Genomic DNA, 14,441 nt, shown 5'->3' with positions numbered 1-14,441 from the left:
GGGTTTTCTTTCTGAATCGAATTTGTTTCTGGTTTTATGTTTATCGTAGTTTAGTATTTAGTTTATTAGCATCTGTCCATCGACAGATGAATGGATAAAGAAGATGTGGCACATATATACAATGGAATATTACTCAGCCATAAAAAGAAATGAAATTGAGTTATTTGTAGTGAGGTGGATGGACCTAGAGTCTGCCATACAGAGTGAAGTAAATCAGAAAGAGAAAAACAAATACTGTATGCTACAGGGAGATCAGCTCGGTGCTTTGTGACCACCTAGAGGGGTGGGATAGGGAGGGTGGGAGGGAGGGAGATGCAAGAGGGAAGAGATATGGGGACATATGTATATGTATAACTGATTCACTTTGTTATAAAGCAGAAACTGACACACCATTGTAAAGCAATTATACTCTAATAAAGATGTTAAAAAAATACTGTATGCTAACACATATATATGGAATCTAAAAAAAAAAAAAAGGGGCAGGACAGAAATAAAGACGCAGACATAGAGAATGGACTTGAGGACACGAGGAGTGGGAAGGGTAAGCTGGGACGAAGTGAGAGAGTGGCATGGACATATATACACTACCAAATGTAAAATAGATAGCTAGTGGGAAGCAGCCGCATAGCACAGGGAGATCAGCTCGGTGCTTTGTGACCACCTAGAGGGGTGGGATAGGGAGGGTGGGAGGGAGACACAAGAGGGAGGAGATATGGGGATATATGTATATGTATAGCTGATTCACTTTGTTATAAAGCAGAAACTAACACGCCATTGTAAAGCAATTCTAATTATTCTCCAAAAAAGATGCAAAAAATAAAAAAAGAAATCTTCTTCTGAATGTCAGAGCAGGCTGATATGTATTATTTTTATGAAAGGCACTGAGAAATACACTGGATAAATATTTGACAGAAGTTATAAAACATATTTGCTCATACAATATGGAATCAGACAGGAGTCTTTGAGCCTTCCTTGTAGAAGCACACATACTTTGTGTATTTGAAAATACTGCTGATATAAATAATACACCCTATATCTATTTACTTAGGCCACATACATTCTGTACATCAACAAAATGCTCAGTTGTTGAAAATTTTTTTCTGATCATTAATTTATAGCATCTCTGGAATCAAATTCATAGGTGAAGAATCAAACAATCTGACCATGTCCTTCTTTCTCACTGACAGGAATCTTTAATAGGAACCTGGTACTTGAAATGCTCCAGGTCCTATGCGCGCAGAATGTAGGTAAAGAGGGCAGGGGTAAAGAAGGAAAGAAAGCAGAGAAATAGGAGAGAAGGGGGATGTTACACAGCCAGGCCTCTTTTCCCAGAAGTAAGATGAAATTACCATGCAACTATGTTTTCCCTCCAGGAAAGTCAACCTTGTCTTGCTTCTTTCCATTTTTTCTGTTTCTGGGTTTTGGGTTTTATTTTTTGTTTTCTGATTTTTTTATTTTTTAAATTTTCCTTGCCATGATTATTTAAAAGTGATCCAAAGAGAGCAGTAATGTGTCCAGATGGCAGTGTTAAAGCAACCTGGGGAAATCAGCTAAGCAAGTTGTGGAATCAAAGACAGTTGCTTTTTTGGTATAATTAAACACTTTTGGGGGAAAAACCTACAGACAAGAGCAGGGCTGAAGGGGCAGCCATTTGCCATCTACCTATAAGTCAGAAGCAAGAGAGCATGTAAGCCAGCCTTATTATAATCTAGTGATGCAAGGAACCACTGAAATAGATCATAAGATTAGACTCTTTTCCTTGGTCTGAAAAGTTTCTTAAGATTAAATTATAGGATGTTGAGGACTCTTATATTTCCCTGGAAATCATTGCCCTTCTCCGTATCTCATTTTCATCTGAAATAAGGTTAGAACTACTGTTCCTAACCTAATGTTCCTGGAATCCTTAAGGATTTAGGAATATAAGGTAGTGACAAGAATCATTAAATTGTTTTTAATATCTCTGAACGTTTAATGGAAATCATAGGGCTATAAAAGTAATTACTATTGAGTTTGGTTTTGTTTGAAATTTATCAATGCCCTGAGACTATATTGGTTATATAAAGGTGATAAAAAATGTTACCTGGCTATAGATGCCTTTAAGAATTTTCTGGAACATGATTGGTGGACCAGGCATTGGTACTAAAACAGGGTCACCTTGGTCATGACCAAAGAGTGAAGCTATTAATTGAAAAAAATAAATACAACATGAAAAGACAGGAAACTCCAGAATACATAGGTTATAATTGTCCCTCAAATCCTCACATTTAGTTTGAAGTTTCTAATTTCTGTGGCCTAAATTTGTCATGATCACATCTTAAATTGTTTATCCAAAACAAATTTCCCAGGATAAACTTGTGAAACTCACCGTCCCACGAAGAGGCAATGGAAGACATTTTTCTCTACAGAAGCAGTGAATTTTACAGTTCTCCTTCTTTGACTGCATTGTAGGTAAAATTTAAAGGATAAAACAGCATTTGGAAATGTGACTATCAGGCCTTGCTTTGCCAGGGCTTTTCCTCTATTCAGGGCACTGTTGATGCCCTTAAGCCCACCAAGAAATGTTTTATGTTTGTCTTTGTAAAGCTCCTTTTCAAGTAGAAATATTTACTTTAGATCTTCCCTGTGGGCAGTGACAGGGATGGAGTTGACAACCACAGGCAAAAGCTCATTGCCCACCTTCTCAAACGACAGACGTTTTTGTTTGTTTTTGTGGCCAAAATGCAGTCTTTTTCTTTTCATAATGTACTATTTTAGGTCTTCAACATCTGCCATTGGTATTATTTTAATCATTAGTTTCCTGGCTTCCAATCTTACTATCTTACTGTTGCTGCCAGATAAATCTTTCTAAGGCATAGTTTTGAAAATACTTCTTGCTTAAAATCCTTCAATGGCTTTTTATTAAATATAGAACAAAATGAAATCCTCTTAGCCTGGGATTCAAGACACTGTATATTCTGGACCTGAAATTCTTTTCAGATTTTCTTCCCTCTACACTCCCCTCTACTTTGAACTCCAGCAATAATACTGTATTTATCATGCTCCATTTTATCACGCATTTTTCATACCTACAAGTTTTTGCTCCTGCTATACCTTACAGCTGGAATTCTTTCTTTCCATACTTAAAAAAAAAATTTTGTATTCACCTCTGGGGACCAGCTCAAGTGTTCCTCTAGGAAACATAAAGACCTTTCAGCTCTTCTACATCTGTACTTCCACAGAATTTTGCACACATTTCAGTCAACCTTCTGTTGTGTTCTACAGACCTGCTTTTCACACTTGTAAACTCCTAGTGAATTAAGTTGTTTCCTCTTGTATCTCTGCAAGACCTTAACAGAGTCTCTAAAATAATTTAGTTCCCCCACAGTGGTCAATTGCTACATTATCCTCTGAAAATTCTCCTAGAGAGAGAATGTGACTATGTAAGAAGAAGGGATCTTTTCTGTTACTTTAGAGGCAGAAGGTGAAACTTCATTCAAAAATGTTTGTGCTTGACATAAGCCCCCAACAGTCTTCATTAAAGGCTTTCATCAGTCCTCTTAGCCTTACCAAGTTTCCAAGAGGCATGCCCAGTAATCTGGGTTTTAAATTTTATTTTAATTTTCTATATCAGAAGCTTGGGTCTCTGGTGGCTGGCGCTGGAGAATCACCCCTACACCAGATACTTGCCTAGAGTCCTAAGCAAAGATTCTGCCTGAAAATAGGAAAAAGCAGGTTCCCAAGCAAGAAAAAGTAGATTCCACTGCACTTCTGCAGGAACCAAGGAAGGGAAGCCTGGAGTTCTGGGGAGGTCTTACCAGAGCTTCTCAGCGGTATCAGGTAGAGAAGTGTCCTGAGGAGACACCAACATGTGGTCAATTACTAGGTGGGACATGGCAAGGGAAACTAGCTGAAAGTCTAAACAAAGGGTAGAGTTTATAAGATAAATGAGACTCAGTTGCAAAAATAGGGTAAAGGTTCCATTTCTTAAGTAATTGTTAATTATTCTCCCATTCTTACTAAAAACAAAAATTTCTAAGTCAGAATGTAGCATGATATATCGAAGTGAGCTGAGATGGTTTCAGACAAGGGAAAACTCTTGATATTTAGCAAAATTATGCAGCTTTATTGTGGTGAAATATATGATTATCATAAAATTTTAAGAAACATGGAAGATGGTTTGCAGACCCCTGTTACAGTCTTTGTAGATTCTGAGGAACCCACCATGTAAGCTTTGGGGGAATCATTAGAGTGAATCAATTCCATTCTCTCACCTTTATTTTTGGAACATGAAGAACTTAATATTTCCCTTAGTTTTACTTTCTCATCCTATTGCTTTACTCCCAGAAAAGGTCTTCATTTTTAGATCCTCTACTCCCTCTGAAGGGACTCATATGTTAATGACGCGGGTCTGCTAATCCACAGTATTTCTTCATGAAACCTAATACCGCCATCTGCAACTATTTGAAGATAAAGAGGTCCAGATCCAAGCCTCACAAAGAATTTTCTTCAAGGGAGGCTTAAAAGGCACAGTATGGCATGAGTCACATGACACCAGCTGAGAATAAGGTCTTTCGGGCCACTGGAGAAAGCGCTCACTGAAGTGAGACCAGAGGGGCTGTTCCTGGAAGCCCCGTTTTAGGCATTTTCATCCTAAAATGAATCATCCCCCTTCCCTTCCATCCATGAATAACACATGCTCAGTAAGCTGACATTTTCTCTTTATATTCATTTATTTTTGATTATAAAAATGATACATGGCTTACTATAAAAATTCTAAAACTATAAAAATATCAAGTAAAAAGTCAAATTATTCTTTCATTGCCCCCTCAGACCTCCAGTTTTACAGCCAGTCCCAATTCAGTATGTACCCTTCCACTTCATCTTGTCTGCATCTTCTTTTTTTTTTTTTTTTTTTTTTATTAATTTATTTATTTAATTTTGGCTGTGTTGGGTCTTCGTTTCTGTGCGAGGGCTTTCTCTAGTTGCGGCAAGCGGGGGCCACTCTTCATCGCGGTGCGCGGGCCTCTCACTGTTGCAGCCTCTCTTGTTGCGGAGCACAGGCTCCAGACGCGCAGGCTCAGTAGTTGTGGCTCACGGGCTTAGTTGCTCCGCGGCATGTGGGATCTTCCCAGACCAGGGCTCGAACCCGTGTCCCCTGCATTGGCAGGCGGATTCTCAACCGCTGCGCCACCAGGGAAGCCCCTTGTCTGCGTCTTCTAAAACATGTGTGCATACGTATTTTTGTCTACATATATGACATCATGTCAGGGATGAGTGTTCTCTTCACAATATTACCGTTGAAATGAACTAGGAATAGAAATGTTTTTGTGTCTTTTTTTCCCCCTGGAGATTTGGTCCTCTGCTTAATTCTAAACCATAGGTTTATGTTCCTCTCTTCTGTAGCTGCAACCAGGGAATAATGTCAGCATCAGTATTTGTTCCCATCATTCCTTTACCATGTTCTTCAGTGAAAATTTATTGTCCTTTGAGATAAAGAACAAATATAGAGCACTTGTCTACCAGCAACTTAATATTTCAAAAGGCTATGATAAAGACTGATAATTTGAAATCTCTAACCCAAATGAAAAGCCAACCTCTGATTGATGGTTTACCATGGATCAGGTCTGCCTTTTATTCCCCTCTTCCTTTACCCCTTTCTCTCTTTCACATATCCATTCCTTCTCTGTGTTTTTGTCTTTCTTTTCTGGGTTGTCTCTTTTCTCTGTTTTCTCCTTTCCTATTCTGCATCTTTTCTTCCTTTGCTCACATTCTTCTTTTCTATCCTTTCTTCCTTTCTTAAGAGTTCATCTTTTAGAATTATAGTATTTTTAAAAACTTCTTGGCTCTTAAGCCTTAAACATGCAATCGCATAGCAACACCACGGAAAACTATACAACCATTAAAATTTATGGTGTAGCAATATGTTTTTGACATAGAAAAATGTATATAATGCATTGCTAAATGTTTTTTAAAACCTACAAAACAGCATCTCTATATAGCAAAATCCTGTTTTTGGAAAATATCCTATTTATAGAGGTGTGGAATCTTATAAAACAGTTAACAGGGTTTCTCTTCGGGTGGTACTAAGATATATTGTTTTATGTTATTCTTTTTCATGTTTTCATATTTTAAATTTTGTCCTTGTTTAGTGTACATAGCATGTCAAATAAAATGGTTTTACAAAGGAACGTCAAACACATTTACTGTCTTTATTGAATGTAACTATTTTACCTGTTCTCAAATAAGATAAATTATAAGATAAATTATACAGTTAAAAGTGCTTACTAAAAGGAGAAAATTAAATTAAAATTCGAATTTAAAGTAAATAAAAGATAAAGTGCATTTTCAACCACTTAGAAGACTAAAGAAACAAAGTACAAGGAAGAGTTCTTCCCTGCAGGGACAAACAGAACCTTGAAAATGTGGTTGCCACAACCAGGAAGAGCCTTAACTCTGTCTTTCAGGCTCAAATTGGCACCATAAGGCCTCAGGCCCCCCAGCCAAGCAGAGTCAGACCAGATGGAACTTTGGGGCAGATCCCTGTAAATACACTTGTTCTTTTATTATCTTCCTGATGACAACATGAGATAAAATACAATTTTAAATATATGATAAAAAATAAATTTTAGGAGGAAAATAAGTTGCCTTTTATTTATCTGTGGCCCTTCATTGACTCCCTGCTCTCAATCCTCCCTTCTACCCTGAGGTTCTTGCCCCTAAAATCAAAACCCAGCAGAAGCGGGGAAACCACAGAAGAGTTAACCATGTAGAGGCTGCCATCTTGTGGCCGTTGAGAGCACGCGTCCACTGTCTGCGTAGCTTTCCGGTTATAAAAAACAGCTGGTTCATATTAGACTTGTTCATATTAGACTGTGGTCTATAGACTATAAATACAAATCCTATTCATGTATTAGAGTAGGACTGGGGTCTTACACAGTCATTTTTTATGACTTTTTAAAAAGAAAGGGTCATTTGAGTTAGGGCGTGTGGCCCATTTCCGGCAGTTTTGCCGTTAACATTATTCTGAATGACCTACTGTCTTCAGTCATTGGAGGCCTTCAGAAATTCACAGTGCACCTTACTGTGTGTGTTTGCTGCATTCTGAGGACTTTTCCCAGACAACTAAGGGAAGGACAGCCACACAGAAGGCTCTCTGTAATAGCTTAACAGAGAAAATATTATAAAGATATCTTAGAATTTCAGAGTGTGCAAAAAATTTTATATGGAGGCTCTGTTCAAACACACACACTCAATTTACCTATTCATTTGCTTTTGCTAATGTTTGAGGAAATGGCATGGTGGGCTTCAAATTGCCTGTGTCGTTTTGTCTGATATGCAGGTGGCTCCTTGGTGAAATAAGTAACATTGAAATGACTACAAAACACTTCAGATCTATTCTACTGTAGGCTCCTTAGACATAAGGAGCACTATACATACCACCTGTCAACCAATGCCTGAGAGTTGCAGCTTCTGGGACCAAAAAATTTTAAAGAAGTGAGTTTATCTTTCAATGCATCTTTGTAGCTAACCCATCCTAATTGAATTCTAATTCAGTTCTGGGGAATCTGTGTTCTCGTCACACTCACACATCATACTAAGTTTTCCCTCCAAATCTCCCTTGATTCCATGTTTCTAAGTCTCCTCTGATGTCTTGCTTTTTCGATCATCTTTCTTTTATCTTTATTATTTCCTTCAGCAATTTCCCATTAGTGTATAAATTAACTGAAACTTCCTCATCCCTAAAAATATACAATGAAACAAAACCAAATAATAAGACTAACTTTGCTCAACCATCTATTTCTCTTAAGCCACCATTCCTAGTCTTCTTTCTTCTTTCCCCTGACAAACCTATTGAGAGTGATATTTACATTTCTGCCTTTCTGTGACTTTGATAGTGTGACTCAGAGGCAAGAATTCAATTGGATATGTAGATTAAGATGTCATCAATAGTGAGGCAATATTTTAAGTCATCAAAGTGAAAAGTCCATCCAAGGCATGAATTTAGTTTGAGAACAAAAGAAGGTTGAAGGTTAAAGATTAAAGAAATGGCTGAATAGAAAGGTTGGACAAAGAGAAAAAGGTTAGAAAATAATTGATGGAGAGGGGGTGAAAGATGAAAAAAACAAGAGTGCAATGTCATTGAGTTCCAACAACAGTAGTATAAGCAGCAACAAAATAATAACAATTACAAAAATGATAATAATAAAATATATTGACTCTTCTCTATATTGATCACCCATTTTATACTAACCCCTCCTGTAGATATTTGTATTTTTTTCATTTAATTCTCATATCATCAAGGTAGGTATCATTTTTTCTCTTGTACAGTTGAGGGGTCTGAGGCTCAGAGGATTTATATTGTTTCCCAGTTTGATAAAACAGGTTGGCAGAGGCAGGATTAGAATTCAGTCCCCTTCGTAATAGTTCACATGCCCCAAATGACACTTTACAAATATATAAATACCTATTTAAAGTTATCTCCTTTCCTTCCTCTCTTGGTAAATGCCTAAGAACTCTCAGGATGAAAACATTCTTCTCTCTTCCTGCCGCACTTCCTCTGGGTTCCATTATTCTTCTGTCATGTGTTGATTCCCAGATACACTATTCTGGTTCTTCATTTGTGTTACAAATCAAGCTTCCAAAAGATTGCAAACCCTGTAAACGTTATTTGACCTCCCCAGCTGAGCTCTCTCTCCAGAGATAGTGTTCTTAAAAATCACTCTGATGATAACCTTCTCTTTTTAATCATTTTTCTGAAAAACAAAGTGTATTTGTTTTCTATTGCTGCTGTAATATCTTCCACAGACTTAATTGCTTAGACCATACAAATTTATTAACTTACAGTTCTGGAGAGCAGAAGTCTGAAATGGGTCTCGGGTAAAATCAACATGGCAGCAAGCAGTGCTAGACTCCTGGAGGCTCTAAGGAAGAATCTCTTTCCTTGCCTTTTGCAGCTTCTAGAGGCCATCTGACTTCCTTGGCTAGTGGGCCTTTCAGCCATCTTCAAAGCCAGCAATGTCAGGCAGAGTCCTTCTCACGCTGCCGTTTCTCTGTTTCTCTTTTTTCTCCCTCACTCTTCCATTTATAAGGACCCTAAGGATTACATTGGGCCCCCGGGATAATCTAGGATAATCTCCCCATCTCAAGTTCAGCTAATTAACAACCTTAATTTCATCAGCAATGTTTAATTGCCCTTTGCTATGTAAACTAACATATTCACAGATTCTGGGGATTAGAATGAGGATGTATGTAGGGATCACTATTCTGTCTGCCTCAAGAAGTTAGAGAAGCCTCACAAGAAAAGTACAAGGAGGGATTTCCCTGCTGGCGCAGTGGATAAGACTCCATGTTCCCAATGCAGGGGGCCTGGGTTTGATCCCTGGTCAGGGAACTAGATCCCACAGGCATGCCCCAACTAAGAGTTTGCATGCCACAACTAAGGAGCCCTAGATCCACAACTAAGGAGCCCACCTGCCGCAACTCAGACTTGGTACAACCAAATAAATAAATAAATATTTAAAAAAAGAAAGAAAAAAACAAAAAAAGAAAAGTACAATGAACTTCAATATTCCCTTCATCATCATGACTTTTCTCTCCATCTATCTATATTTATACCTATACATATATGCATATTATAGTAATTACTTATGCTTGAAAGTAAGTGGCAGACATTATAACCCTTTATACTTCAGAATGTAGCTCTTAAGAACAAGCGCATTCACTTATAACCACAGTGCAATTAGCAAAATGTATGGGAAATTAATGAGAATAATACTGTTATCTAATATTCACATTTCACCAGTTATTTAAAAAATGTCCTTAAAAAATTCAACTCAAGATCACACATTGCTGACATTTTTGAAGAGTACAAGATGTTTATTTTACAAAATGTTCCTTAATCTGGGTCTTTCAGAATTTTTTTCCTCATGATTAGACTCAGGTGATACTTTTTTGGTAGCAATACCACAGCAGTGATGTTGTGTCATCTCAATGTATTACATAGGGAGGCTCATACTATCAGATTATTCTGTTAGGGGTGATGTTAATTTTGATTACTTGACTAGCAGTGTTTGCCAGGGTTTTTAACTATGTAATAGCCATTTTCCCTTTCATAAGTGATAATAATCTGTGAGAGATACTTTGAGACTATAGATGCTAATCCCTATCCCATCAAACATTCACCCAATATTTTAGCATCCACTGCTGATTCTTGGTGAATCAATAATTAGTAAATATGATTGCAAAATGGAGATTTGTTGAAAACTTTATCATTCTTTCTACACTTATTGGCATTTTATATTAAGGATCATACCAATCATCAATTCATAAACCTCCAGTGCCTACTCATGGCCTACAAAACAAACCCTTAACCAAAGCCATGAGCCCGGTGTGGGACCAAGAGCCACAGGATATGAATTTTCTGTTCGATGCAAGTCATCACCTACAGAGACTCTAGCTGACCTGTCAGTTGTTCTGTGTTTGTTCTGATTGCACCTTAGGCCTATGTGATAGGAAGAGGGGTCTTCAAAGAGGAAAAGATGAGCATGATCTATTATTAAACTGGGTCAAAGGAGATGTAGGTGCCTATCACTGATTCTGTAGGCTGGAATAAAGAAGAGGGAAAACCTCATAAATCCCAAGCTCTATTTAGGGGCTGCCTGTGTGGTCAATGGCCATGCACAAGACTGGGGCTGAGAGACAGTTTGTAGTAAGTCAGGAAAGAGGAAAGTTTTATAGGATAGGCACACAATGCATTCACTGCATACTAGATATTATCCTGAACACTTACACATATCAACTCATTTAGTACAACCTTATGAGGAAGATACCCCTTATTATACCCATTTAACAGAAGAGGAAGTGATACACAGAGAGTTTAAATAATTGCCCAAGTTCACACACAGTTGGCAAGTGGTAGAGCAGGAACTGTAATAATTTCCCTCTAAAAGGGAAATTATTCACTACTGACTATCCAACAGATATTCAGAACACAGCTCAGTGGGGATTCCAAAAAATGTGTGGTGAATAGACGGATGAATGAGTGATTCAGTATTTTTAATGTAATAATACAGAAGCCTCTTAACTTGTCTCTCTGTCTCCATGCTCTTCTCATGCCAAGTTATTGCCATACTATCGCCAAATTAATCTAAAAATGCTTTCCACGTGGTGGGCATTCAATAAATATTTGCAAGAATAACTAAAAATTCAAATCTGATTGCCTACTTCCCTTTGACAATTAGGAAATGTACAATAATATATACTTGAAAATCCAATCTTCTTTTCATGGCATGATCGGTTGCCTGCTTAACTGATACAGCCTCATCTACTTCCCCTTTTCAAATTCTAAGCTTCAATATTACTGAGGCATCCCGCACAAAAGCCGTTTTCTCTGTCACCTCCTGCTTTTGCACTTGTTTATTCCTCTCCCTGGAACTTCTTGCCATGCACTCTCCACTTTTATCCACTCAGCATTATGTTCTCCTTCAAGCTTCCTCTTGAATGTTACCATTTCTGGAAGCCTATTCTGATTCCCTTGGGCAGATTTCGTCTCTTCTGTATCTTTGATCCCATTGGACCTCGATAGATGCTTCTTATTAAATATCCTCTGCTAGGTCTCTTTTATGTATATCATATCACAACTCTTTCTTGTCTGCCTTTCCACTAAGCCTCCTCCAGAGCCAGGCCAAATCTAACTTATTTTTGTATCCTGGTATCCAGCACATAGCCTGGCATATGGTGGATCCTGAGGCTTGTATTTCTTCTTATAAAGAATGTAGGCTCTGAAATCAGACTGCCTCATCTTAAATCTTGGTTCCAGCAAGTAAGATCTTTCTGATCATGCATGAATTGTTATCTTCTCTGTAACTTGGTTTTTTCCTTCTGTTAAATGGGAATAATAATACTTAACTCATAGGTTTGTTACGAGAATTAAATGAGCAAACATGTGCACGTGCTTTACATAATTTAATTTAATTAATCTTCATGATAATGTTCATAGGCAGGTCCTATTGTCACATATATTTTACTTCAGCCAGTAAATTGAATTGAGGAGAGTTAAAGTAACTTGCCAAATATCACAGTTATAGTTAGTATATTAGTTAGATCAGTTGGGTAAACCAGCTTGACTAGAACAAAGGTTGGTATAAGGGCAGATTCATGTAGAAGATTTTGAAGGTAAGTAGGAACAGAATCCAAAATTTTCAAATGTTGGATTAGAGTTGAACTTTATCCTAAGGGTGGGAGTGATAAATAAATTTCAGCTGTTGTGCTAAGTTAGACTACTTGCTAATGGCTGTCCGGAGTGATGAGCTGAGAAAGATTGTTGGCGTTCATATGACAGCAGGGAAAGCAAGTGCCATGGGTGAGGAAGTATGCCTATGTTAAGTGTGGGCTAGGGAAAATGGTAGCATACATTCTATATAGTTGACTTCCCTGGAAATGAGGCATTAAGGACATATGGATCTTGGAAAACTCAGACTGACTTTTCAAACTCCTGGGAAGGAACATGAGTCTCTTGTACATGAAAAGAAAACCCCAATTCATTCTTTTTGACCGTTCTTTAAATGGAGATATTTCCCCATGACCGTATTCAGTCTCAGTTTATAGTAACCAAACAAAGGCCATAGATATTTTCATCTAGATCATGTTGGAGACTCTGATTATATTACACATTTGATTCAGTATTATCATCATGAAATACTTGCTTAGACGAATCAGGCCATTAAAGAGTTCCTGGAGTTTCTAAGGCCTTTTCTTTCACTGATTCTAAAATATATAGCCCTGGCTGAGTACTTGATTATGTATGTGAAGAGAGCAAGGCTCAGTAAGTCTCTACTAATTTTATACTAACTCTCAATGTTGTGCTTAGTGACATGCCCCAAGAGAATGACACAATAGTATACCTGCCATCAAGGAACACATAATTCAGTTGGAAAAAAAATGAAAAAAAAAAAAAAAAAAGAAACATCTAGCCCATTTGATTGGGAACAACCTCTGAGATTTGGGACCTCTGTGAAAGAACCATGGTTTAGCTGAGTCTAAAAATTGGATTGGATTTGAATGGGAGGACAGGAGCAGGGATGGCATTCTAGGTAATGAAAATTGAACGAACAGAAGCAGGAATGGTGATGGCACTGCTGTGGAAACAATAGAACAAGGACTGAAGAAGAAGGTTTATCTTGGAGAGCAAAGAGAGGAGTGATTTATAGAAGTAGGATGGGACTAGCTAATGAGAGCTGTTGGAGTCTAAGCAAAGAAGTTTCATCATACAGTGACAAAAAGTGGTTCTTGAGCAAGGTAAAATTATCATTTTAAGAAAACTACGTTGTATAGATTTGCAGGATGAATTAGAATGGATGAAGAAGACATGAGGTAAAGATCTTGCTTAATAGGCACTGTAAAATGCTTCATAAACTAGAATGCATGATACAAAGGCTTATAAATGTGAAAGAGAACCAGAAACATAATAAAGGCACTTGGACTGCAGAAGGCAGAGTGAGTTTAAGAGATTTCAGAGGAAGAATCGAAGTAGGTTAGAGAGACATCTGAGACTAACAGCTAAGCTCCACATCCAATCTACTCCTGGCTCCTGGCAGACAGGGAACACATACTATAACTTGGTGTTTCCACAAAAAAAAAAAAAAGAAAGAAAGAAAAGAAAGGAAAGTTACATGGGTGTATGAGATAATTATTCAGTTAATTCACAATTTTGAGGCCTTCATATTGACTATTTATGATATCCCACCTTGTTCTAACAAGAATTTCAGAAGGCTTATAAATGACTTGTAGAGCATAATAAAATATGATAAATTAACCCAGGTTAAAAGTAGGCAAACAAATTATGAAAGCCTAGGTAAGAAATGGAGCCATAAATAAGGCTAATCATTCAAACTATAATGAACTACACATTTAACATGGGTTTAAGCAGCTGATGTCAAAAGGTAAAAACTTGGCAATTAAATAAACCAGTGTCATCAGATAAAACCATATGGATTACTAAATGGAATTTTAAGTAATCTTGGTTCTAAATTTAGCAAGATAACCACCCTCTACATTTATTTCAGGTGAAAGTTACTTTTCCTGCAATAATACTCTCTATCTTGGCTTTATCTTTCTCTCTGTTTCTTTCTGTCCCTCACCCAGCTCCCACCCAACACACACACACAAACACACACACCCACTCTACACACACATACACACACAGAGAAAAATACTACAGCTAATCGTAATTAAAGAATAGCTAACACCTAACTGTGGCCATATTGACTACTTTTGATGGATAGTTCAATGCTCCTTCTCCTCCTCCTCCTCACCAAAAAAAAAAAAAAAAAAAATCTCAGAAAATATTCCCTTGAGATACAAATATAGAATCGATCGCTTTAATCTTATGCTTTATGATGGACTTGATAAAGTTAAGAATTCACAAGTGGGCAAAGAAGTAGGTAGGAGAGGAGACGTGAGAG

This window comes from Balaenoptera musculus, chromosome 8 (genome assembly GCF_009873245.2).
Source record: "Balaenoptera musculus isolate JJ_BM4_2016_0621 chromosome 8, mBalMus1.pri.v3, whole genome shotgun sequence".
NCBI lineage: Eukaryota > Metazoa > Chordata > Mammalia > Artiodactyla > Balaenopteridae > Balaenoptera > Balaenoptera musculus.
Note: the sequence above shows the minus strand (reverse complement) of the source record.